The sequence below is a fragment of the Symphalangus syndactylus genome, chromosome 9, assembly GCF_028878055.3.
Source record: "Symphalangus syndactylus isolate Jambi chromosome 9, NHGRI_mSymSyn1-v2.1_pri, whole genome shotgun sequence".
In the NCBI taxonomy this organism is placed as follows: Eukaryota; Metazoa; Chordata; class Mammalia; order Primates; family Hylobatidae; genus Symphalangus; species Symphalangus syndactylus.
Window position 1 is genome coordinate 46,939,089 of NC_072431.2, and position 26,768 is coordinate 46,965,856.

Below are 26,768 nucleotides of genomic sequence, written 5' to 3' on the forward strand. Positions count from 1 at the left end.
TAGGCTTAGGAGTAGTGTTGGTTTTGTTTGATCAAGTGATATCTATGATTAGTTTTATGAATCATCTTTAATGTTAACAAAGTTAGAATCTATAGAAAACTAGCAGAAGGGCCAGGCGTGGTGGCTCACGCCTGTAATCCCAGCACTTTGGGAGGCTGAGGCAGGCGGATCATGAGGTCAGGAGATTGAGACCACCCTGGCTAACACGGTGAAACCTTGTCTCTACTAAAATTACAAAAAGAAATTAGCCGGGCGTGGTGGTGGGCGCCTGTAGTCCCAGCTACTCAGGAGGCTGAGGCAGGAGAATGGCGTGAACCCGGGAGGCAGAGGTTACAGTGAGCCGAGATTGTGCCACACCATTGCACTCCAGCCTGGGCGACAGCGAGACTGTCTCAAAAAAAACCAAAAAACAAAAAACGAAAACAGAAAAGAAAACTAGCAGAGGACAATGACAATATTGTGTTTCGAGACTTTAGATTTAATGTAGCTTTATCCTAACAATATTAAAGAAAATATTCTACATAAACAATTTTTTAGTTATTCTATAAAGGTTTTCTTTTTCCTACTGAAAATAATTTGGTCAGGAATTTTCTTCTTCATAATTTTTCTGTTGTTGTAGCTTATTTAAATATTTTCTAAGGGGGTTTCAAATCTGCATTTTTGATTTCTGCTTTCACTATAAAATGGATGGAGAGATAAATCTTACTAAACTTAGAGAAATTGTGATTTTTAGCTAATTAATAAGATTCGGGCCAATGCCAGCTGAAAACATGGCACAAATTCAGACAGCAGTTTTAAGAAAATTTGGTCAGAAGATAAAATACATATGCAAAAGCACTAACCATTTTATCAATTTACCATTGTTCATGGAAAAGTCAAACTTTTAGCCTGGCATGCAAAGTGCTCTACCATTCATCACTGCCTCTCTCTTTCTATGTATTGCTCCTTGTTTCTCTACTCAATCACTCCAGCAGCCAAATCTCCCTGGTCCATACAAGCTCCTCTGCTTGTACTTAGTTCTAGCTTGGAATATTCTCCCTTTTTCATTCTTTTTATTCACAATTGACCACTCCTTCTAAGTCTAGCTCAAGTCCCTTCTTCATTAAGTTTGCCTGTTCGCATATCTCTCCTTCAATCTGAATCTTAACACATATAGGGAAATTTAAAATTTTCCCTTGAAGTTTCAATAATTTGAGTCTGTAAAACAAACTGATAATAGACTGATTACCAGGAAAAAGGGCATAAAAATTTTATTATATACAAAAGATTCATACAAAATAGAAAAATCCAAAGGAAGGCAAGATGCTGACACTTTTGTGTCAGAAAGAATGGAGGATTGGATCATGGCAAAGACAGGTTATGGGAAGAAGAGGAAGGACCTGCAGAAAAGGCACTCTTTTTATACAGATAATGCTACCAGTGGAGGGTGTCCAGGTTCTTGGAGTCTTGATCAAAGAATTGGACAAAACATGCAAGGAAAGAATAAAGCAACAAAAGCAGAGATTTACTGAAAATGCAAGCACACTCCACAGAGTGAGAGTGGGATGAGTGGGCTCAAGAGCCCAGTTACAGAGTTATCTGGGGTTTAAATACCCTCTAGAGGTTTCCATTGGTTACTTGGTGTACGCCTTACGTAAATGAAGAGGATGAAGTAAAGTTACAAAGTCTTTACTCAGTGTACGCCCTATGTAAATGAAGAGAATATTTCCTGTCATAGCTGATGTGCTTCCATTTGACTTAGTTCTAGGAAATCCTTAGGTTCCCTGGCTATGGGCCCTATTCTCCTCCCTAAATAAGGTACAGATGAAATCTCACAGGTAGCAGCTCTCAGAAGGAATAGATGGTAGCCAGTGGTAAATGTTTGTCAGACCTTTAAAGGTTTCTAGATATGGACAAGGGGGCCTTCAGAAGAAGTCTGTTTGCATCTGTCGTTTACTTTACTATTTCTTCTACAGATGCAAATCTCTCTTCAAAAGACAGCTTTTTAGCTAGTCTTGTATTTCTAGCTCCTCTGAATAGCCATCTTGAAACATGTCAAAAAAGTATGTTTTGGGATGAAATAGTTTCAGTTTCCCTCACACAGCCAATGTCCACTGTTCAGTTGGCACATATTACCGCCTCCTGAGTAGTTTTTGTCACTTTTATGAATATCCCCCTCTTCAACTGCATCGTGATATACTATGGTGATACAGAGAAGAGTAGGGTCTAATTAACTTTTGCAATTCCACAAGAATTGCAGATTTTTTACACACAACAATTATAGCCATAGTAACCAGCTGCATTTATGAACCAGATATTATATTTACTGTGAAGGAAAGATATAGAACTGAGTGTGAATCCAATTTCCCCCATTTATTAGCTTTGAAGCTTTCATCAAGTTAGTCAATATATTGAAGGCTTCACAAATGTGTTCTCATTTAATCTTTGACATAATCTTGCACAACAAATTCTATTACTAGCTCAATTTTAAAATGGAAAAAAGTAAAGACTAGAGAGTTTTACCTAATGTCAAAAGATAAAATTGCAACAAACTTAGTTTAGAGATCTAATTGTTTTTTATTTGCAATTCTAGAATTGGACAGCATTTTATTCTACAAAATAGAATGCGCGCGGTCATGGCAGAACAGTTGGTTTTTGTAAGATGGGAACACAGAAACAGAATAATAGAACAAATTGGATTGGTTAACATCAGTTTACTTCAGATTATTTTTCTTGTAAGGGTTACAGTGGAGAGAATTTCCTTATTATGATAATTCAGGCTGACTGCCTTTTCTAATTGGTTGCTTTGAATCTCCTGTTTTTAGGGAAAACCAGTCTGTTTAGGGATTTAGCAGCTTTCTTAAAGTTTCAGTTCGATTATGTAGCGTTTTGCAAAAGTAAGCCTTATTTAGTTTTGTCTGGTCTGCTGGGGCCTAGTGCAGGAGCTCAGTTGAAAACAATGGCCCCCCAGTAAAATATGTTTCACACTAACGATAGTGGCTGGTAAATAAAGGATCCAGGATTTCCCTGACTGAGAACACAGCCCTGGTATTAGGCGGAGAGAGGCATAAACTTGCCCCCAAAAGACTGTTGAGTGTATAAGTGCCTGGCCTTATACCTGCAGGCAAAACAGATTTCAGGGTTATTTGGGGGCTAACAGTAGTGGGACCTTCATAATTACAGTAAATATCAGGCACCTTAGCTCAAAGAAATTTTTAACACTAACAGAGGAAACTGTTAAAGGACTACTTCGTACTTGATCTACTGACAGCAAAGCTGAAAGCAAACCTGCCCTCCCTTACACTGATGAACTAGGTATTATTGGTTAAATTCACTCTCAAGGTCCCCCAAATAAGTTAGGACATAGCTTTGCTGAGCAGATCTGACAGTCAGCTAGCCATGTTACAAGGGGCATTTGTTTTCAACTAGAATTGGGCATTTGAAGTTGAAGTTGGTTTCCAATTAACCATTCAAAATTAAGACAGAAAGTATAAAGAAAGAACAAGGAAAAATTTCATACACTTTTGCTTTGTAATAGGTTTGACCTTTTTAAGGTTGAATTTTGTGACAGGCTATGCCACAAGAAAATCTGGAAGAAATAAAACTGGAGAGTTCTAAAAATATGAAATATATACATTGTTCACTTAAAAAAGCTTAAGTCTTAATTCAGCTAAGATGACCTAAATACAAACAAATGCCTCTTAATTATCAGGCCAGCCTGCCTAAGCTATGCAAATAGGTAGTCTCTATCCACTACCTCTTATTCTCCTCACCAATTTCACTCCTCAAGGCAAGTACTTTCAGGTCTGTTTTGTCATAACTTTTCGGCAAGTGTTGAGAGTCATTTATTACTTTCCTCCAGGACAAAGCCAGCACTCTCTTCTAAGTGCTTATACATGTTGATATCTTACTTGCACGGAAGTGGCCAGCTGGTGTGTTACACAGGCCAGCCAAAAACTAAGACCTGCTTTAAATCCTAGCTCTGCTGGTAACCAGTGGAATGGTCTTGCCTAAATCAGTCATTCTTAATCTCAATTTTCTAATTTGTGAAATAAAAGTCTCATACTAGACCACAGCCAAACATTTAACTCTTTAATTTTATACCATAAATCTACCTATCATGTGTAGCTTCCATAATAGCACTCTCCTTCTTATCTTCTTTCCCTTTTGGGCATTAATTTATTATTCATTACTGGCTATTAGCTACTATCATCCCTGAGGTAATTTTCAAGTCTTTATTTTTTCACTACTTTTACTCCAATTCTTCTTCCTTCTACATTCACTCATTCACAGGATTTCAACTGTCAATTACTGGAGACTGAATACTAAATTTTCAGTTTCCTGTTTTCATAACCATGAGGCCATATAATTGTTCTAGGTCATTTATATTAGCAATAAAGATCACAGACTCTTCCAGTAAAGCATCCTCTGATCCTTCAAGTTCTTAAATTGACTCCTGGAGTCAATTTAGACTCCTTCAACCCTTTTCCAGTCAATTTGCTGCTAAGTCTTATTATTCTCTCTACAAACTTTCCTTGTGAGATTTGAAACCACTTTTATCAACAACTCAACTATTAGGACTGAGAACTGAGGCCACCTATGTCAACAAGACTTAGCTGTTTATTTCAAGGAAATACTTGCCCAAGAACGTAAGACTATATATAACCCAGTAGACAACTTTACAGTTAGTTTCAGTAAGAAACAAATTGTTTCATAGCGACATGAATTTTTTTTTTTCCAAGTTCAAGCAATTCTCCTGCCTCAGCCTCCTGAGTAGCTGAGAATACAGGTGTGTGCCACCATGCCCTGCTAATTTTTGTATTTTTAGTACAGATGGGGTTTTGCCATATAGACCAAGCTGGTCTCGAAACCCTGACCTCAAGTGATCCTCCCGCCTTGGCCTCCCAAAATACTGAGATTACAGGTGTGAGCCATCGCACCCAGCCCAATATGAGATTTTAATATTTAATATCTTGTAAGAACATACTAATGTATATGACTTCTCTCTCTACTCTTCATGTGGTTGCTAGACTAGACTTTTTTTTTTTTTTTTTTTTGAGTTTGGCCATGTACACACACTCCAGAATCCACTAGGAATTGTTTAACCTGCAGAGCCAAATTACTAATACATACAGTTAAAGCCCTTCTCATCAACCATCCTACCTTAACTGTTAGGTGACTGATTTTAAGCTACTTTTCTCATTATTATCTTACCTGTATGATAATCTTTTCTCATAGGAACTTAATTGGCAGCATTTAATCATCAACCTCTAACTTTCTGCTTTTACTAGGGGGTCTGACTATCTGTGAACACTAATCCATACTCGACATATTTTTTGCATCTTGCCTCAGTGGTCTTCATTTTTCAAGAAAGCTTCTAGCCATAATAATTCATCAACTAATTTAAATCACTCTTTTCATCAGAGTCTTCCCAGAGTTTCTTTTATTATTTATTTGTACTTTAAGATATTTTGTGAAAATGTCTTTCAGGTTTTAATGTTTGTTCCCTCTCTATGGCAGAGTGAGTTGCCCTCATCAAACATTCCATCTTCAGCCTCACATATCCCCACCTCTTTGCAGTTAGATAGACCCATGTGAATAGTTTTGGCTGGAAAATAAGTGAAATGTGTCACTTCTGAGCAAAAGTATAGAAGAGTGGGAGCTCAACTCACCAGTTGTCTCTACCACTATAAGGCTTCCTGTGCCAGATGGCACAGCTCCAAGATGGTAGAGCCTCTATTGGCGTGTGCACCCAAGTGATGCTATACAGCAAATCTTCAAAGTGGCCTACACTGGACACATAGTGAGAGCAAAAGCAAACCTTTATGTGTTAAGGTGCTGAGATTATAAATAATAGAGTCTTCTAAGTTCGTCAAGTGACTTTTGGTAAGGGATTATTTATTCAGTTGATTTTATAGTTTTCTCCTCAGTATACAGTGTAGTCTCTATACAAGCATTGTAGTCAATAAATACTTCTGTCTATATTGTTTTGTATTTATTTTTCCCTAAACATAATTGGCCCCAGAATTTTATTGCAATAGAAATAAAATCAGTGATAATGCTCTACAACTCTTCCTTATATCATTCTAAATGTTGTATTTCAGATATTTTAAAAATTAGTTATAAAGTTTTTAAAGAAGATAGTTATCTGGGTGTATCTGTCAGGGATTAATCAGAGAAGCTGAGCTCTGAAGAGTTATGGGATAAGGGATTTGTTATAGAAATTAGGCCTTACACAATTGGAGGAGGCAATGGGAGGACGGTACTGAAAGACAGAATAGAAGAATCAGAGGAGACACTCATCAGTCAACGTAAGAAGTCAGCAAGTGCAGGCACTGAGGTGGAACTACAAAGGGTGAGCTGGTGGAGAAGTTCTTAAGAAACTGTTGACTCTATGGGTCTTCAGCCAGTGTCTAGTGAGGGACTTGGGGCCACTCTTGGTTAGCAGGATCCGCAGTTCGGTAGGAGATGAACATGGAGCAGAAGAGAGTGAGGACAAGCAGGAATCTTGCCATTCATGAGTCTGTCTTGTCACCACAGCTAATAATAGAGATCTTTGGAGAGTAAGGATTACTACTTAATTTCCACCTTCCAAACTTCATGCAATTTCCCATTTAGCTAACATAATCCAAAACCATACAAAAGAGAGGATCTGATAAGCAGAAGGGGGTTGAGTTTGTCAAATGAGAGAAATTTAAGTGAGAGTAGTCAGCTTGAAAGGAAAGAGTAGTGGGTTAGAGACTGCCACAAATTTTGTACTGCTTCTCCATCAATGAGTGGAGACTATCTCCTCTTCTGCTGAATCTGAATTGGCTTTGAAATGTGCTTTGGTTTTCAGCAGGAGTGAAGTTTTGCCTATTCACCTTTATTCTGCAGCGAACATAACATTGTCTTTTCCTGCACTTAACATAATATTCAACAGAAATACTACAAAGATACTACAAATTATATATAGCAGAATATACTTAATAAAATCAAAATGAATTAAGGATTGAAAATAAAAAACATGATAATCATCCAATAAAACCAGGACATACATTTGCATAGTCTTTCATTAATTGTATTATTATTGTCTCCTCTTTTTACCTATACTTATTAGATTCTTTTTCATGAAAAACAATTTTAGACTGAAGCTGACTGCAAATGTTTTTAAGAAAAATTTAGAACAATAACTATGGATAACAAAAGCTTATATATTTACTATAATCTATCATTTGATAATATTTTACATACAATTTACCAAATAATCTAATCATTTAATCTGTACAAGATGAGAGACATTTTGTGAGTTTTCTCAGAAGCCCAACTGGAAAATCTAAAAGTTAATTTCAGACCCAAAAGACTTAATTTAGGATATTAATCCTGGAGAAAGCTGCCAAAAATGTCAAAAGGTTTAAAACACTTAATCAAAACAGAATCACAGGTCATCGTAAAATAATAACTATTTATTTAACTAGAGCAATAATCAAAAGACACACAAACCTCAACCTTTGAAAGCTCAGTTTTCCTAAATAAAAAATCTAAATAAGACAACACAGGAATTATCTTGATAAAATGGAAAATCTTTGTTTTTTACACCAGTATCAAAAAGGTCAAGAAAAACTTCCTGTATCATGATTACAGCTCCTTAAGTGAAGCCCATTTGGATAAGCTGAAAGTCAAAACTGATGAAAAGGATACTTGAATTTAATTAGACATAGAAAGACCGTGTTCAGGGTTACAAGTACACATTATATTTTAGAGGAATGTAAACAAGAAAACTAGTACCTTGAAATGGGAAATATATGGCTCTTAGTAACAGCTTGGGCAGTTTCCTGGTTACATTGACCAATTTAGACATACCAAGCAAAGCTAGGTGTACAGACCACATTACATGTGAAGAAAACATTGCTTTTCTAGACCTTCAAAATAAACATTTCAGCATCAGGCCATGAGAGCAAAGTTAGAACCAGAGGAAAAAAGCTATAGGAATTGACAAAAACGTTGAAGGAAAGAGTTATCATCCCAGTCAAACAAACAAACAAAAAAATGTATCTTTTTAAGAGGAGAAAGAACAGAAGGCAATGATGTATGACCACAAATCACATGCAGCAAGGTACAGCAAAAATTGAACTTCTGAGAAGACGTTTCAAAAAGCAACAGATTACAAAATTTAAAGATGTAATTTTTATTTTTAATTAAAAATGTATTTTTATTAAAAGCCAATCAATAATTTAAGAAAACCTTGTTCTTCTGACATAAGGGACCAAAATTTTTAGTTTTGTATTAGTATATTTTTAATATTAATGTTCAATCTTTTTAGGAGGAGGGGGAAGAGCAAAATAGTAGAATAGCAGGCTCCACTGATTGTCCCTCCCATAAGGACACCAATTTAACAATTATCTACACACTGAAAAACCACCTTTATAAGAACCAAAAACCAGGTGAACACTCACAGTACCTGGTTTTAACTTCATATCACTGAAAGAGATAGGAAAACCAGTCTCGAATCACTGAAGTGACCCCCTCCCCCATCCCCTTGCAGCTGCAGGGCGGCACAGAGAGCATTTCTGTGCACTGAGGACAGGGAGAGCACAGCAGCTGTGAGACACTGAACATAGTGCTGCCCTGTTATAGCAGAAAACAAAACCAGACCAAATTCAGCTGATGTCCACCCACAAAGGGAACATTTAAGCTAGCCTTAGCCAGAGGGGAATCCCTGATCCCAGCATCCGAACTGGAGTTCCCACAGCCTCACCACCACGGGCTAATGTGCTCTTGGGCTCTAAATAAACTTGAAAGGCAGTCTAGGCCACAAGGGCTGCAACTTCTAGGTGAGTCCTAGGGCTGACCTGAGCCCAGAGATAGTGGACTAGAGGACATACTGAGACACCAGCTGTGGCAGATGAGGGAGGGCTGGCCTTACCTTTCCCCTAAACCCAAGCTGCACAGCTTGTGGCTCCAAAAGAGACCCCTTCCTGCTGTTCAAGGAGAGGAGAAAGAAGAGTGGGGAGGACTTTGTCTTGAGTTGGATACCAGCTCAGCCACAGCAGGAGAGGGCACTGGTCAGAGCTGTGAGGCACCCTTTCCAGGCCCTACCTCCTGGACAACAAGTCCAGACATACCTCGGGCCAGGAGGGAAACCACTGACTAGAAGGGAAGGACCCAGTCCTCACAGGATTAATCACCTACAAACTGAAGAGCCCTTGGGTCCTGAATAACCTGATGTGATACCGAAGTACTACATCAAAGGCGTTGGGTGAGACTGAGATTTGCTGGCTTCAGGTGAGACTAAGCACATTCCCAGCTGTGGTGGATATGGGACAATACTCCTTCAGCTTGAGAAAAGCAGAAGGAAAAGTAAAGGGACTTTGTATTGCACCTTAGATACTATCTTGGCCCCTAAGGTGCAGCTAAGATATCAGCTTGAGGCCAAGAGTGGTAGAGCACCAAGCAGGCTCTTGGGATCCCCAGTTCCAGGACTTGGCTCTTGAACAGCATTTCTGGACCTTCCTTGGGCTAGAGGAGAGCCCCCTGCCCTGAAGGATGAGTCCTAGGCTAGGCACCATTCACCACAAGCTGACTGATGAGTCGAGTCCTTGGGCCTTAAAAGGAACATCAGCCATAGTCTGGCAGTACTCCCCTTGGGCCTATGGTGGGGGTGGCCACAGGTTAAAGCTCCTTTGCCTTTGGAAAGGGGAGGGAAGAGTGGGAAGGACTAGGTCTTGTGGTTTGAGTGCCAGCCCAGCTGCAGTAAAATACAATACCACGTAGACTTTTAAGCATTTTGACTCTAGTCTCTGGCTCCCAGACAGCACCTCTGGACCCACTCTGGGGCCTGGGAGAACTTGTCTCCCTGAAAGGAAGGACACAGGCTTTTGCCATCTGCAGACTATAGAGCTTCAGAGCCCTGAGTGAACATAGGCAGTAGCTAGGGAGTGGTTACAGTAGGCCTTAGGTGAGACCCAATGCAGCCCTAGTGCTGGTGGCCACAGGAGTGTTTCTGCCACTCCAACCCCAGCTCCAAATGGCACAGAACAGAGGGAGAGAGACTCTGTTTGGGAGAAAGCAAGGGAAGGAAACAAGAGTTTTTACCTGGTAATCCAGAGAATTCTTTGGGATCTTGTCCAAGACCTTCAAGGTGGAACCTCTATGAGTCTGTAAAAATCACAGCATTACTGGGTTTAGGATGCCCCACTAAAGCAGATACAACTTACATCACAACACCCAAGTCCTTTTCAATATCTGAAAAGCCTTCCCAAGAAGGATGGGTACAAAACAGTTCCAGACTGTGAAAACTGCACTAAACAACCTAACTTTTCAATGCTTAGACACAGAAGAAAATCTACAAGTATCCAGACCATTCAGGAAAACATGACATCACCAAATGAACTAAGTAAGGCATCAGGGACCAATCCCAGAGAAACAGTGATATGTCACCTTGCAGGAAAACAATTCAAAATAGTTGTTTTGAGGAAACTCAAAGAAATTCAAGATAACACAGGGAAGGAATTCAGAATTCTATCAGATAAATTTAACAAAGAGGTTGAAATAATTTAAAAGAAACAGAAACTCTGGAGCTGAAAAATACAGCTGGCATACTGAAGAATGCATCAGTCTTTTAATAGCAGAATTGACCAAGCAGAAGAAAGAATTAGTGACCTTGAAGAAAGGCTATTTGAGAATACATAGAGCAGAAAAAACAGAAAAAAAAAAAAAATGAAGCACACCTACAAGATCTAGAAAATAGCCCCCAAAAGGCAAATCTAAGAGTTATTGCCCTTAAAGAGGTGGTAGAAAAAGAAATAGGGGTAGAAAGTTTATTCAAAGGGAAAATAATACGGAACTTTCCAAACCCAGAGAAAGATATCAACATTCAAGTATAAGAAGGATAAGGAACACCAAGCACATCTAACCCAAAGAAGACTACCTCAAGGGATTTAATATTCAAACTCCCAGAGGTCAAGGATAAATAACTCTAAAAGCAGCAAGAGAAAAACAAATAATATACTGCAGAACTTCAATATATCTGGCAGCAGACTTTTCAGTGGAAACCTTACAGACCAAGAGAGAGTTGTGTGACATAATTAAAGTGCTGAAGGAGTCTGTAATCCCTGCACTTTGGGAAGCCAAGGTGGGTGGATCACCTGAACTCAGCAATTAGAGACCACGCTGGGTAACATGGTGAAACCCTGTCTCTACAAAAAATACAAAAATTAGCTGGGTGTGGTGGTAAACACCTGTAGTCCCAGCTACTCGGGAGGCAGAGGCAGGATAATTGCTTGAGCTCTTGAGGCAGCGGTTGCAGACAGCCATGATTGCATCACTGCACTCTAGCCTGGGCAACAGGAGTGAAACCCTGTCTCAAAAAATAAAATAAAATAAAGTGCTGAAGGAAAAAAATATTTTACCCTAGAATAGTATACCTGGTGAAAATATCCTTCAAACATAAAAAAGAAATAGAGACTTTCTCATATAAACAAAACCTGAGGCATTTCCTCAACACCAGACCTGCCCTACAAGAAAAGGATGTTAATAAGCAATAAGAAATCATCCCTAAGTACAAAACTTATTGGTGATAGTAAGTACACAGAAAATTACAATGCCGTAACTGTGTTGTATGAACTACTCTTATCTTATATTCAAAGACTAAATGATGAACCAATCAAAGATCACAACTGCAACAGCTTTTCAAGACACAGACAGTAACATAAGATAAATAGACACAACAAAAATTTAAGAAGCAGGGAGATGAAGTTAAGCCATGGAGTTTTTATTAGTTTTCATTTGCTTGTTTATGTAAAAAGTGTTATTATCAGCTTAAATGTACAGATTATAAGATAGTATTTGCAAGTATCATTGTACACTCAAGCCAAAACACAAACAATACATACACAAAAAATAAAAAACAAGAAACTAAATCATATCACCAGAGAAAAATCACCTTCACTTAAAGGAAGACAGAAAAAAAGAAAGAAGGAAGACAACAAAACAACCAGAAAACAAATTTTAAAATGGCAGGAGTAAGCCCCTGCTTCTCAACAGTAACAATGAATGTAAGTGAACTAAACTCTCCATTAAAAAGACAGAGTGGCTGAATGAATTTTAAAAAAAGACACAATGATCTGTTATCAAATAAAACACACTTCACCTATGAAGACACACACAGACTGAAAATAAAGGGATGGAAAAAATATTCTATGCCAATGGAAATCAAAAAAGATAAGAAGTAGCTATACTTGTATCGGACAAAATAGATTTCAAGACCAAAACTATAAGAAGAGAAAAAAGGTCACTATATAATAATAAAGGGGTGAATTCAGTAAGAGGATATAATAATTTTAAAAAAATATGCACCCACCACTGGAGCACCCAGATATATAAAGCAATTATTATTAGAGCTAAAGACATAGACCTCAATATAAGAATAGTAGGAGACTTCAATAGCCAATTTTCACCATTGGACAGATCTTCCAGATAGAAAATCAACAAAGAAACATCAGATTTAATCTGTACCGTAGACCAAATGGACCTAATATATATTTACAGAACAGTTTATCTAACAGCTGCAGAATACACATTCTTTTCCTCAGCACACGGATCATTCTCAAGGACAGACCATATGTTAAGTCACAAAACAAGTCTTAAAACATTCAAAAAAATTAAAATGATATCAAGCATCTTCTCTGACCACGATAGAATAAAACTAGGAATTAATAAGAGGAATTGTGGAAGGTATACAAATATATGAAAATTAAATACATGCTCCTGAATGACCAGTGGATCAATGAAGTAATTAAGAAGGAAATTGAGAATTTTTTTGAAACGAATGACATGACAATGGAAATACAACATGTCAAAACCTACTGGGATACAGCAAAGGCAGTACTGAGAGGGATGTTTACAATGAAAAGTTCCTATGTCAAAAAAAGAAGAAAAACTGCAAATAACCTAACAATGCATTTTAAAGAATTAGAAAAGCAAGAGCAAACTAAATCCAAATTAGTAGAAGAAAAGAAATAATAAAGATCAGAGCAGAAATAAATGAAATTGAAATGAAGAAAACAAACAAGAGATCAATTAAATACAAGGCTGGTTTTTAAAAGTTAAACAAAATTGGCAAACCTTTAGCCTGGCTAAGAAAATAAGCAAGACAATCCAAATAAAATCAGAGATGAAAAAACAGACATTACAACTCATACAGCAGAAATTCAAAGGATTATTAGTGGCTACTGTGAGCAACTACATGCCAATAAATTGAAAAATCTAGAAGAAATGGAGAAGTTCCTAGACATACATAATCTACCAAGATTGAACTACGAAGAAATCCAAATCCTGAACAGACTAATAACAAGTAATGAAATCAAAGCTGTAATAAAAACTCTCTCAGTAAAGACAAGCCCAAGGCCTTGTGGCTTTACTGCTGAATTCTACCAAACATTTAAAGAAGACCTAATACCAACCCTACTCAAACTATTCTGAAAAATAGAGGAGGAGGGAGTAATTCCAAACTTATTCTATGTGGCCAGAATTACTCTGGTACCAAAATTAAAGACACACCAAAATACAAAAAAAACCCAAAACAATAGGCTAATATCTCTGATGAATATCGATGAAAAACTCAACAAAACAGCAAATTGAATTCAATAATACATTAAAAAGATCATTCATAACAACCAAGTGGGGTTTATCCCAAGGATGCAAAAAAGGCTCAGCATATGCAATTCAATTAACATGATACATCATATTAACAGAATGAAGGACAAAAACCACATGATTATTTCAATCGATGCTGAAAAAGCATTTGACCAAATTCAACATCCTTCCTGATTAAAACCCTCAAAAAACTGAGTATAGAAGGAATATACCTCAACATATTAAAAGCCATATATGAAAGACCCACAGCTAGTATCATACTAAATGGGGAAAAAACTGAAAGCCTTTCCTCTAAGATCTGGAACATGACAAGGATGTCCACTTTCACCACTGTTAATGAACATAGTACTAGAAGTCCTAGCTAGAGCAACCAGACAAGAGAAATAAACAGCATCCAAACTGACTGGAAAGGAAGAAGTCAAATTATCCTTGTTGGCAGATGATAAGATCTTATATATGGAAAAACCGAAAGACTCCACCAAAAGCCTATTAGAAATGATCAACAAAATCAGTAAATTTGCAAAATACAAAATCAATGTACAAAAACCAGTAGCATTTCTATATGCCAACACTGAACAATCTGAAAAAGAAATAAAAAGTAAACCTGTTTACAACAGCCACAATTAAAATTAATAACCTAGGAATTATTTTGACCAAAGAAGAGAAAGATGGTTGTAATAAAAACTATAAAACACTGACAAAAGAAATTGAAGAGGACACAAAAAATTGGAAAGATATTCCATGTTCATAGATTGGAAAATCAATATTGTTAAAATGCCCATATTACCCAAAGCAATTTAAAGATTCAGTGCAACCCCTGTCAAAATAGCAATGACATTGTTCATAGAAATAGAAAAAACAATCCTAAAATTTACATGAAGCCACAAAAAACTCAGCATAGCCAAAGCTATCCTAAACAAAAAAACAAAACTGGAGGAATCACATTATCTGACTTCAAATTATACGCCAGGGCTATATTAACTAAAGCAGCATGGTACCGGCATAAAAAGAGACACATAGACCAATGGAACAGAATAGATAATCAAGAAACAAATCCACACACCTACAATGAACTCATTTTTGACAAAGGTACCAAGAACATACACAAGGGAAAAGATAGTCTCTTCAATAAATGTTGCTGGGAAAACTGGATATCCATATGCAAAGAATAAAACTCTCTTTCACCATATACAAAAATCAAATAAAAATGGATAAAAGACTTAAATCTAAGACCTCAAAACTATGAAACTACTAAAAGAAAACATTGAGGAAACTTTCTAGGACATTGGTCTGGGCAAAAATTTCTTGAGTAATACATCACAAGCACAGGCATCCAAAGCAAAAATAGAGAAATGAAATCACATCAAGTTAAAAAAGCTTCTGCACAGCAAAGGAAATAGCCAACAAAGTGAAGCAAAAAGTCACAAAATGGGAGAAAATATGTGCAAACTACCCATGTGATAAGGATTAATCACCAGAATATATAAGGGGCTCAAACAACTCTGTAGGAAAAAACATCTAATAATCTGATTTTAAAATGGGCTAAAGATTTGAATAGACATTTCTGAAAAGAAGACATACAAATTGCAAACAGGCATATGAAAAGAAGCTCAACATCATTGACCATCAGATAAATCAAATCTACAATGAGATATCATATCACCCTAGCTAAAATGACTTATATCCAAAAGACAGGCAATATCTAATGCTGGTGAGGATGTGGAGAAAAGGGAACCATGGTACAGTGTTAGTGGGAATATAAATTAGTACAACTGCTATCAAGAACAGTTTGGAGGTTCCTCACCAAAAACTACAAATGGAACTATCATGTCAGGCCTCTAAGCCCAAGCTAAGCCATCATATCCCCTGTGACCTGCTCATATACATCCAGATGGCCTGAAGTAACTGAAGAATCACAAAAGAAGTGAAAATGGCCTGTTCCTGCCTTAACTGATGACATTACCTTGTGAAATTCCTTCTCCTGGCTCATCCTGGCTCAAAAGCTCCCCAGCTGAGCACCTGGTGACCCCCACCCCTGCCAACCAGAGAAGAACCCCCTTTGACTGTAATTTTCCACTACCTACCCAAATCCTATAAAACGGCCACACCCCTATCTCCCTTCACTGACTCTTTTTGGACTCAGCCTGCCTGCACCCAGGTGATTAAAAAGCTTTATTGCTCACACAAAGCCTGTTTGGTGATCTCTTCACATGGACGCACGTGAAATATCATATGATCCAGCAATTCCACTGCTGGGTACATACCCAAAAGAAAATAAATCTGTGTTTCAAAGAAATATCTGCACTCCCACCTTTGTGGTAGCACTGTTCATAACAGCCAATTGTCCATCAACAGATGAATGGCTTAAAAACTGTGGTATTTACACACAATGGAGTACTATTCAATAATAAAAAAGAATGAGGTCCTGTCATTTACCATAACAGGAATGGAACCGGAGATCATTATGTTAAGTGAAATAAGTCAGGCGCAGAAAGACAAATATCCCATGTTCTCACTTATTTGTGGGATCAAAAAATCATAACAATTGAACTTATGGAGATAGAGAGTAGAAGAATGGTTATCAGAGGCTGGGAGGGCTAGTTGGGGTGGGAAAGGATAGGTGGAGATGGTTAATGGGTACAAAAACAAAATAATTAGGAAGAATGAATAAGACCTAATATTTGATAGCACAACAGGGACTACAGTCAATAGTAATTTATTACATGTTTTAACATAACTAAAACAGTATAATTGAATTGTTTGTAACACAAATGATAAATACATAGGTGATAGATACCCCATTTTCCATGATGTGATTATTATGTATGGCATGCTGGTACCCAAATATCTCATGTACCCCATAAATACGTATACCTACTATGTACCCACCAAAATTAAAAACTGAAAAAAAATCATTAAAGAATGAAAAAAGGCCGGGTGCGGTGGTTCACACTTGTAATCCCAACACTTTGGGAGGCCAACATGGGTGGATCACGAGGTCAAGTGTTCGAGCCCAGCCTGACCAACATGGTGAAACCCCATCTCTACTAAAAATACAAAAATTAACTGGGCATGGTGGCAGGTGCCTGTAATCCTAGCTACTCAGGAGGCTGGGCAGGAGAATTGCTCAAACCCGGGAGACGGAGGTTGCAGTGAGCCGAGATCGCGCCACTGCACTCCAGCCTGGGCAACAGAGCAACTCTGTCTCAAAAAAAAAAAAAAAAAAAAAAAAAAAAAAAAGGAATGAAAAGGGAGAAAGAAATTACATTTAACAATTAGGAGGTCACTTGAAACTTTCAAGATTTCAAATTCATAGAGTGAGAAATTCCATTTCAAGGAGTAAGTAACCTATTAACCACAGTAAAATCTCTTAAAAAAGGATTTTGGAATTCACCATAAGCAGCTTTTTCATTTTCCAGTTTCCTTATAATTTCTGGCTGGTGGGAAATGGACAATTCTTTAAACTCCCTAGTTAGAATTCTGGGCCACTTTTGAAAAAGAAAGGATTATTTAAACCAGGCAAATAAGCCCATTGAAATGCTATAAAAATAATGACAATATCATTTGAGTGCTATCATTTGTCAGAAAATGCTTTCCATATACCATCTCATTTAATCTTTCCCGAAAGATGTGGAGTAGGCACTATATTAACCTCATTTTGCAGATGAGGACTATGATTCACAAGGGTTAAATGAAATTACTCAGATTTACACAGCTGGAATTAGGGGATCAAGTTTCAAACCCAGGCAAATTCTGGCATCTGTATCCTTGTATTTATAATTTAATGTTTTAAAAATGTATTTGCTTATTTTTTTGAAAAAAGTTTTATAATCACATGGTTCAAATTGCAAATGTTAGCAATCAATGTTAGCAGATTTTTTGCAATTTATACTGAGTAATTTATTTTATTTTTTTAAGTTCTGGGATACATGTGCAGAACATGTAGGTTTGTTACATAGGTATACATGTGCCATGGTGGTTCACTGCACCTATCAACCTGTCATCTAGGTTTTAAGCCCTGCATGCATTAGGTACTGTCCTAATAATGTTAGCAGATTCTTATGTGTCCTAAAAGAAAAAAAAAACGCATACATAAGCAAATATGTATATCTATGTGCATATATAATCTCTCCTTTCTAAACACAAAGTATCATATAATATGTATTCCTCTATAACTTGTTTTTGTAACTAATTTTCAATATAAGCTTAGGAAAAAACTTTCTTTTATGGCTACCTATCCATAATATGGATTTATCACAATTTGTGAGCCAGTCTACTATTGATGGACATTTAGGTTATTAGTTGGAAATCAATAGATTAATTTAGAAATTCATAATTTAGATTATTCCCAATCATTTGCTATCATAACCAATGCTCTGACTAATAGCCTTGTACTTACCCCACCTTGCATTTGTCTCATACCCTGCTGATTTATTCATTCTCCATACTATCTCTCTCATGGACACAAATAATCATTCTTGGCAATTGTAACTTTGAGATAATTTTTTTAAAGACAAAAGTAAGAGCATTTTGAAACACATCAATTTCTCACTATGGTATTTTCCATTAGGCAAAGTAGTCTAAACCTGAATGTTCAGCTTAGAGCGATTCTTAAACTGACAAAATGAATAGGGTCTGATGTCAGAAAGAAGAGTGAACAGGATGTGAGGACAATCAAAGTGGCAATCAAGAACAGCCTTAAAGAGCCTTTATTTTGTAATGAAGCTCTTTATGTTTTAGAACGACTGCAGCATTACTCTTTAGAAACTAACATCCCACAGCCGGGCATGGTGGCTTATGCCTGTAATCCCAGCACTTTGGGAGGCCGAGGCGGGCGGATCACTTGAGGTCAGGAGTTTGAGACCAGCCTGGCTAACATGGTGAAACTCCGTTTCTACTAAAAATACAAAAAAATTAGCCAGGCGTGGAGGCGCGCGCCTATAATCTCAGTTACTCAGGAGGCTGAGGCAGGAGAATCACTTGAACCCAGGAGCCGGAAGGTGCAGTGAGCCGAGATCATGCCATTGCACTCCAGCTGGGGCAACGAGAGCAGAACTCTGTCTCAAAAAAAAAGCAAAAAAAAAAAAAAAAAAAAGAAACATCCCACAAATGTATATACCAGCACCTGTTTTGTCAGCTAATTCTCTCACTAAACATTTTTTGTCTGATGCCTAGTCATAGTTGAGAGCTCAGGAAGCCACTGGTTGTGTGTGTTTTGTTTTGTTTTGTTTTTTTCCCTCACCCACTTTACTTATTTGGAGAGACAACTCATCAACTAAACAACTTTAGAAAATTCATTTTATTTCAAGCTTTATGAAGGATATTTGTTATATAAATCCACAGTAATGTTATAAACGGTACTGTTCTTATTAACAAGGTCTTTGGAAATTTTAATGCTTCTATGAAGATATTTATTAACTGTACCTGTTATGCTCTGAACATTTGCTCCTCCTGATTCCTTTTTTTCTGATTATGCATATTCTATTCCAATGCAATCTTATCTCACTTCATTAAAAAGAATAAGCATTATTAAAGCTCTTTAAGGGCAGGTCAGTAGTGTGAAATCTTCACATACTAAAAGTCAGAGGCTCAGAAGATATTCAATAAATGTTATCACTGTAATGATTACAAAATGACCCAAATATAAGTGGGAATTAAGACACAGGAGCTTTTAGCCTCAGATTTCTCACCTTCTTTTAATTCCTGATACATGTGAGTTGAGCAGTCTAAATTCTTTACTCAAACCACCGGTAAGAAAGAGTTCATTGTTGTATATTTTGGCTTGGAGATCTTCATGACATACAAATGACATAACAAATATATCTATCAGACAGACTCATTTGCATCTAGCAATTGACTTCAATTGAATGATTATGAAGACATTAACCGAGAGAAGCTATAATCTAAGGAATAAAAGCAGAAGTTATTTCTAAAGTGTAGGTGAACATGGAAAATGTATATTCTTTTATGCAAGAAAGAAGTATTATTCAGCTATAAATTAATCAAATCTTGATTATGGGTCGACTTTGTGCCAGCTATCTCTGTCTAATAGAAGACACATATGTAAACAAATGAATGTAATAGAATACTATAGGTGTTATAATAATAAAATAATTAACAACTGGAATGGCCAATAGGTTTTATTTCATCTGCCAAACTTCACAGGTTGATGGTAACTTCTAGAGCATGATTTAGAAGGATTTGAAAAGGAGTCTAGAATATGATCAACTGGTGATGACTGCTATAGGTCTGGGATGGAGAGGGTCAGTCTGTATGTTGTCTATTTGCTGTCTCTGCTGTGTGGTGCAGAACAGGTGCACAATGAGGAGGCAGAGGTTTTCAAAGGATCATTGACATTTCTGAAGACCCTTGAAACTGGACCTAAATATGAAAAATGTGGGTGGTAATGAGCAGTCAAAACAGAGGGGAAAGTATGAAGAAAGGCATCGGTCATAAAGTAACCTAAAGGTTGCGGTCAGTGCTTCCTGTAAGTGTGAAGTTGATTGGGAAGGAAGCAGGGTGGGTGCCAGGCTAGAGAGCTCCACAGGCATTAATCTGAGGAGCTGGAACATAATCTCCTTGTTCTGGAAACCTGTATCAGAATTACCTAAGGCGTTTGTTAAGGCAACCAAATTAAATTATCTGGATGCGGGGCTAAAAATCTGCATTTTTAACTAAGAATATGCATTTTTAACAAGATCTCCAGGTGATTCTTAAGCATAGTAAACATTGAGGGCACACAGTCAAAGACTGTTATATAGCAAGAAGATAAAACTTTTCAGGAAGTTTTCATGCTGAGCAGTTAACTCATGCTGTTTATAAATATTTCTACTCTAGAAGTGGGTCAAGCTGGTGTTCATGTTACTACCCACATCCAAAGCCTCCCAGAATCCCCTTCTCAGGCCAAGCTGCTATAGCATTTCTAGCTCATTAATTTTAGTCAGGAAGAACCTTTAGCTTAGTGTGCTAATTATTACACTAGAATTCAATTGTAATTGAAAATATATACTCAATTTAATTCGAGCAATTTTCAGTAAATTGGATCAAAGGGAGATATTTCATCCTAGAACCAGAAATGTGTTTTCAGCTGTGAAGATAAAAAGATTTAGCAAGAGAATAACACACTCTTATTGTCATAATGGTCCAGATTGCAGCTAGGTATGCCAGAATTACCTACTCATAGCTGCAGACTTTTCCTAGTTCACTATAGAAAACAAAGAAAAAATGCTACTGCTATTTAATGGAATCTCTTACTTCACTAAATGAATCCTTCCTATAGTTAAGTAGAACACAACTAATTAGGATCAGTTCCCTGTTTACATATATATACTCATTACTGCTATTTTTAAAATACAGTGTTGTAAAAGAGACCAGTTAGAAGAAACAAAATCCTGGAATTTGGGATTTGATTATTCTATTAATGATATTATTGTAATTTTATTGTATATATTATAGAAAATGTTCATTCATTTCAGAGCATTTAATCAACACAGGTTTATTCATTAACTCATTTCTTCAAATAATTATTTCTTGCTAGGTACTAAGGACAATATTTATTGCTAGGTATTGAGGCAAGAAACAAACATTTCCTGCCCTCATGGTGCTTCCTGTCTAGTGGAGGTAATAGCTATTACATTAATCATCAGTCAACCAAATTATCAGTCTAGTTTCAATGGTCATATGCGCTTTGAAGCAAAAGTCACGTAACGCCATAAGCCTATCAAGCAGGAGAAACTCCATGTTTTGAGAGTAACAGAAATTCCCTAGAGAGTGACACTTGGTTTTGAGTTGTGAATTAAGAGAAAGTAATTAAGAATTTGGGAGGTAGGGGTGGATTCTAGCTAAAGGGAACTTTATATTTGCAGACTAGGAGGATGACAAGTTTTGGAAATAATAAAATGTAGACGGGGGTTGAGGGAGACTTGAACAAGTATACAAATTAAGGATGAAGAGTTTTGTAGGGGCTAGGCAATGCAAAGTCTTGTAGCCATGTAAAGTCTTTAGGTATTTTATTCAAACATGTAATAAGATCAGTTAACATTTACTAAGTATATACTATATGCCAGGTTCTGTGTGTTTATTTTACAAGAATGACAAGGAAATGCTGTGGTGTTGCCCAGAACCCTGGTTTCAGGACTGAGCACCATTCCCCTAGGTGCTGGTAGTGTTGCTCTCTGACGGGAGGCCTAGTCCCTCCCCATGAATTTCCCTTGACCAAAACAGTCAACGGAAATTATGCCTGTCCTAAATTACACCACTCTCTAAGGCAACCCTCATCCAATAACTGGATTTTGCTTATGTAAATATCCCATCATTCCCCCTTGCTGCTCCCAACTCCTCTTCTATGGTGAAGTGAAAACATCAGGAAAATTATGATATATTGTTATATAAAATCTCTCATTGAATGAGCTCGTAATACTCATTTTAGCAATTGAACTGAGTAAACATAATTGGAAAAATATAGACTATATAATAACATTACGTAAACATGTATACTGATTTGCCTCCTCATATAAAATGGAAATAGTATAATATCAATCAAATTAGTTTTTTTTAGTATGTCAAGTCTGTTGAAAGAGGCAAGCAGACTTGTGAAGATGGTTTCATTGATCAGTAACAATTCATAAACTACCAAATTTAAAAGTGAGTGTTTTTCTGTTCATACCTACATCACTTGACACTATTTAAGTTTCCCTCCTCTCTAAACTCTCTATTCTCTTGCCTTAATGGCAGTTCTATCTTCTGTTGATCCTCAGCTTTTCTGTTCATTCCTTTTCTTTCTCTTTCAAGGACCCCTTCTTCACGCGCCCACCCTTGAAAATTTATGCAGTCATACAATTCAAGACTCAGATATTGTCCTATTACTCTTCTAAGTATTGTCATAATTTCACGTATTTGTATGATTTACCTACTATAAAAATGATCATTTTCAAATTTCATTTAATCCTAAACTTATTCTCCAGATTTAAAATTTGCATCTTCAGATGTCTGCTGTACAGTTCCAACTGGAAATAAAATTTAAAAAAAACAAAGCAAAACAAAAATCCTAAACTGAAATGTTAGTTTTTCTTCCAATATCATTTCTTCCTCTATCTTCTCTATCTCGATTATAGCTAAATTGATTTATGTCCTGTGAATTTTTCCTCCCAAATATTCCTGAAATCAGTCCACTCTCTTAGATTCCAGCCTCCACTTGGCAGAAGTGAGTTTTCTGTCTCTATCTCTCACACTTTTGCTTCTGAACTCAAATTCATTTTTCATTCTACTGCCAGAATGATCCATGGAAAATGCAAATTCAATGTGTCATCCCTCAGCTAAAAACCCTCCAATACCTTCTTATTTTCTACAAATAAATGCCCAAGTCCTTAGCCTGTTATGCATATTTTTGAAGGTAGGACCTCTTATTACCTTTCTAATACTAGACCTTATCTTCACTTAATTTGGCTCATGGAGCACTTCGTATGGTATTTAGTGGTGCTCAAAAAGTGTTCCAAAGTGAATGAATGAATGCTAGAGATGTGTTGTAATATATCATTCATGACTAGACAGATCTATCAACACAAAGGGAGGTTGTGAAGTAAAGTACCCACGTTGTCAATAGTTAAGCAGTAGTGGTGGTGAATAAAAATGGCTGATACAGCAATTGGAACGCATGTACTGAACCAGCGAGATAATTATTGTGTACTCCGATTTATGTATGTCCACTCTAGGACAGATATATGGAAAAAAAAGAACCTCAGAAAGAATTAGGCAAAATCCTTTGAAAGGCACGTATACCATAACACTGTACGTATTTTGGTAGTCCTAATCTGATTTGAATTACAGACCACTCTTATGGCAATTAAATGAATGTTAAAACCACTTTTAGAAAAATAACGTGTATATAAACTTATATTTATAATTTTTATATAATATTTCAGTATTTTACCGAGTTTAGCTTAAAAATTTCTGCTATAATCAATCTGTAATTTCCTTTGTGCTTGGTTAAGTGGGTTTTAAAGTTACATCAAGAAAAATTTTGACAGTATCATATATTCTATTAGAGTAGATGATATAGCCAAAAAGCAAATTATTGGTTTAAGAATACTAATGGGTCATTTAAAAATCAGTTTTTGATGCAATGTACCAAATATTTCCCTTATTAAATAAAATAAAATATGTGTCTGTATGCTGATAGTTCTGGAGAGGTATGTGCTGAACTAGATGATGTTTGAACATAGGCCTACAGCTGCAGAAACAAATGTAAAAGCCAAAACAGGGGGTATTCACATTTAATCTAAAATAATCCAGATGGTTGAGTGAGCCATTTATGCTTTAATTTTTAAAATACATTTTTCTGGACTTTAAATTTTATTTTTTATGTTTGCATTTTGGAATTTAGAATACTCACAGGCACAAATATAACAATGTTTTTGAATTACTCAAAGTATTTAATTAGTTTAAGGATTAATATTGTCATTCATTTTTTCAGCCCTACAGGCAAAGCTTACATTATTTAAGGAAAAGAGAATGAAGAGCTGAGCAGTAAGTGGGTGATTCAGAGCTGTTATAAATACCTTTCCTGGAGTATTCAAACACTTATCCTTCATCAAGCTCAGGATTTAGAGTCAGAATTATATGGACAATTTCCCCATCTTGCCACTTTGCCATCTGTCCTAAAGTAACCATTATTTTTCTACAACAATTACGTTGTGGAATCTTCATTAAGGAGCAAACTACTACTTGGAACAATTAGGCTGGCATTGAGGCTGTTGGCCCAGCAAAGCACACTATTCACAAATCCCACATGCTCCACATATGTTAGTCCTATTGCAGACAAAACTAGGAGTCTGTAATTTTACCCTGATTTGAGAGCTTAGAATAAAAAACTAGTAAATCAGGTAAACCATGTCAAATATCAATTTTTAGATAAGGAGCAAAAGTCAAGATCTTTTGAAGCCTTCTTAATTGTAGGCAGTAATGGGACAATTGATACTTTCACTTTACTGATGTGTTCATTGACCACAGTTCTGTTTAAATCTTCCCATTTGATTCTTGTTTTTTTTCCTTCATACCCTGCAGTCAGCAATTACAGATATCTGTTGAAATGGCTTACAACCACTGAAATGGATGAGAGGTTTTGTGTGCCTGACCGTCTATTAATGTTATGCCCTACTAACCTGCTCTAAGAATTGAAATAATTTGAAATCACATGTGTACTAGGTAAAAGTATCAAGCAGATTAGTGTTCTATGTATTCCTTTGTTCAATGGCATGCATTCAATACCCACAGAAGCGTATATGATCATTATGAAGAGGCCTTGAAAGAAAGAAATGTTTAAGCAATGGAGAGATAGTTATGCTTACATGTTATACAATAATAGATGGAACCAAAATAGATTTCATTAAGCTATTGTTTTAATTTCTGGAGTATTATTTATTTCTCTCGCTTATTTTTTTGCCTCTTTGGCAGTGAGTAAAAAACACAACAAAGTGCATTTTCTATACCTAAAATTTTCTATGAATTCTTTTTCTTAAAAGACTTAAAATATTTAATCACAAAGGTTTGTATTCCTCATGGCTGACAGAAACATCTGGGATATTTTTGGCAGACTGAAAAATAGAGTATACCAGGTCAGTATCAAAGCAATGGCGAGTTGGCAGATGTTACATTTGCACCTCTTTATCATCTATAAGTTCCTTTCTATTTATATAAAAAGGCAAAGTGTTCTACTAAAGCAAATGTAGTATTTTAATAGAGGGTATCAGATATTAGGAAGAAAGCTTTCTACTACATATTAGTGGAAAAAAAAATGGAATCGCCTATCTTTCAAAGAAAAGTAGTTGAAATCCTTGTGTACTGCTGGTGAGAATGTAAAATGGTGCAGCTTTTTTTGAAATCAGTATAGTAGTTCCTCAAGAAATTATAAACAGAATTTATTATGTAATGCAACAATTCCACTTCTGGCTGTATCTCCAAAAGTGCTGAAACCAGGGACTACATCCACTTTCACAGCAGCATTATTCAAAATAGTCAAAAGGTGGCAACCCAAGTGTTCATCAATGGATGAATGGATAAAGAAATATGGTATATACATACAATGAAATATTATTCAGACTTTAAAAGGAAGAACATTCTGACACATGCTAACATGGATAAATGTTGAAGACAGGATACAAAATACTTAAACTTTCTTAATAGAGAAAGACATTGCCATTAAAAAGTTTAAATTTAGAGAAACTTTAAAAAATATAAGTGAATTTGTTACATACATAAAGGAAATTGTCTGGAAAATAAAAAGCAAAATGTTGATGGTAGCTATTAATGTTTGTTCTTTTTAATTATATATATTTTCAATTTTGTCCATAGTGAACATTGTGTAGTAAACGGTTAAGAAAGGAGGAGGTGGAGGAAGAGAAGGAAAAGACATTGTAGTTTTTTGTTTTTTTCTGTTACAAGATGCTTATACCTTGATAAACATAGATTGTTTTAAAATGACAAAATCTGACTTAGGAATTTTATGATCTCATTTCCCAACTCAAAGAGTCTCTTTTATGAAAATATTGCCCTCTATTGGAGTTAGTGATGAGCTTTAGTATCATCTGCTGATTTAATTAATGTATGTTTACCTTCTCTTTTGGGTGATTAATGTGAGAAATGTTAAATATGAGGTCTCACACGGATTTCTTTAGCACCGCACTTGATAGCTCCCCTTCATTCATCCAAAATGATTACACTTTAACTTTTCTTTATCCCTCAGCCAGCTTTTAATCCATAGCTCTGTTTCAAAGGAGTATTGACAAGCCTCCTTTGAAAGATAATGAGACTGTTTAACATCTTTGTATTTACTGTACAATCCCTCTTAAAAATGCATTATGTAGATGTCATACAAATACAAACACCACAGCCCTGTTGAATCTTTTTATGTTGTGTGTCTTATTCAGACATTAGGACAGTCAATAGACCCTTACTGCGAGTATAGTCCTCTCTTGACAGGAAAGTCAGAATTCTAAGGGCGTTCTGAGGAGTGTGATATACACAAAACCAGAAAGTGGACATTGCTCTGCTGCTTTATCTTCCCTGGGATGCCAGGCCCTGAGCAGAATTACCCATGAGGAGGGCTGATGCTGAACATTACAGAAAATCACAGTATCTACTAAACTGGCTTTGTTGAG